The following is a 2,500-nucleotide window of genomic DNA, read 5'->3' as shown; positions in this document are numbered from 1 at the left end:
TTTATACACACACACACACATATATATATATATATATATATATATATATATATATATATATATATATGCAGTATTTACTGTCCAAAGCAGGCTTAACTTGTAATCTGCATTAATCTCGGATTCACTTCCCTTTATAGCAGCATCACTCTGCAAAGTAGTAGTTCATGTACTCTTATCCAGGTCATCTATGACGCTTTGCTTCTTTCTCTGATGAAGTTAACACTTCCAATGTTGCAAAGGGGTTGGTGACACGTTTTCAAAGATGGTCTTGCGCACGCTACGCAACCCAAAACGTGAAGATAACTCGATTTTTGGTAGTATCTAGACTTGCACAGCACACCAGTCCCTTATTCAAGTTCCTTATCGATCGGTACAACTTCTCACAACAGCTTATAGTCTAGTGACTTTAGAATTCTCTCAGTATTGAAATATCTTAAGCTTTTTATCAAGGTTATCCATGCTTTGACAATTATACTGTATATATTGCAATCGAGTATGTTACTTTACTTTTGATATATATCTTAGCCACGTCTAAACACCGAAAGAAATACCTCTTGGGACAAATGTAATATTTAGTGGTGACACGTGTTTCCAATCACGGATTTTTCACAAGGACTACATTAAAAGCACGAAGGAATTGCAATTCAACATAAATACAATGACAGTTAAAACTTGAAATGACAAAGTAATTCAAGAATCCAAAAATAAAATAAAAACCATAGGCCCAAGATTCTTTGAAATGGAAAATTTAGGTATTAATTTCTAAATATATAAATATTTCATAAGGCTTCACATAACTTCATAACATATCTCAGAATCTTGCCCCTATTCGACGAAGCATACAGTTCCAATCAAAGAATCTTAAAGCGTTCAATTATTAACACTTGCTAGTGAATTTCGGAGTTTACAATTATACATACATATATAAATACATACATACATACATACATATATATATATATATATATATATATATATATATATATATATATATATATATATATACAACCACGTCTCCTTTCCTCTTAAAGGGAGTGAGGTAAGGTTACTAGATTTAGTGAACGTAGCATAGGGCTCTAATAAAGTTTCAACATGATAAGTGGTGGTTTTTACTAAAATCAACAAGAAAAGTAACCTGTGAATGTCTCCGGGCATTTATAGGATGCTGTCACAACCAGATTATGCAAACACTTAGTCATGGACTTACTGCTTATGAAGCCCATTATAGATTTCCCCTTCATAGTATGAAATGGCACATTCCGTCTGGTACTTTTCATACTTGAGGCCCTCGACTTCTAGTTCGAGATTGCTGAGCTGTTTTGACAGTTCCTCTTCCTTCTTTTCATTCTTCACTCTGTTTTTGAAAGCTTTTATTGACCTTAGGCGTTTTTCTTCCATTATCGGGTCTTCTTGCACATCGCAAAGATACAGTGGTTTCTTTTTAGTCTTCTTTGACGACGACTGAGAAAATGGAGTCATATCTTGAAACATCTGATATGGTGACCCCTGCATGTCGTCAGAGGAACCACCCGCCTGAGGAGCTCCAAAAGACGTCGAAGTAGAACCGCACCAGTTGTGTCCTGAGGTCGAGTCACTCGGGTTATTTATGCTAAAAGGATCAGGAAACGAATCGTTATTATATGGACCAGTTTGGTGCGGTCGAAATTCTTCATATACATAAGAATCCGAATTCATCGATACACTATTATGTGGCGTTAGTGAATATCCTGTATTTTGTGGGGAATAATATTCATTTGGATTTGGATAAGACATTGCTCCAGTCCTAGAGAGGAAGTCTTCGCCCTTCAACACAGAGATAAACTGCTACTTTGAGATATTTTCTCATGTATTTATATCTGCTGTGGTTCATGTAGATGAAACTGTTGTTACAAATATTTGGTGTTCTGCAGAACCAAACGAACTTTCATAACGTTTACATAAGACCCAGTGGTGAGATGACCGTAATCAGTTCAATGTAAATGAATCGTAAAGTAAATTTCAAAGGAAATATTGCTTACACCCAGAGTACATAACAAGTAGAGGAGAGCGCCACATGATTAGTGGCATTATGAGATTTTAATTATTATGGTAGATATCAGTTGATCCTGACTTCAGAGCAAATCCAAGAACGTAATAAAAAAGACATTTTACAAATAATGAATAAAGATAAGTATCTACAGTATGTGATATTCTAAAATAGCTGATGGAAATAATAGTTATAAACACAATGGGAACTTTATGAATAAGATTTGGGATTTACAAAAGCTTATATACAAATATTCAACACAAAACTCGAAGACTTTTGGTTTATTAATTATTTTCTTGATAATGATATCTGAACATTCACAAGAAACCTTTAATCCTTGACTGCAAATCTTCCCTGGCAGATAGAATTAAATCTAAGAAACAAAGTTAATCATGATTTTATTGAACTATCAAGAGTACCGCAAACTATAAATAATATATATAATCATACATACAAACACACACACACACACAC

The sequence above is a fragment of the Palaemon carinicauda genome, chromosome 40 (assembly GCF_036898095.1).
Source record: "Palaemon carinicauda isolate YSFRI2023 chromosome 40, ASM3689809v2, whole genome shotgun sequence".
NCBI lineage: Eukaryota > Metazoa > Arthropoda > Malacostraca > Decapoda > Palaemonidae > Palaemon > Palaemon carinicauda.
Note: the sequence above shows the minus strand (reverse complement) of the source record.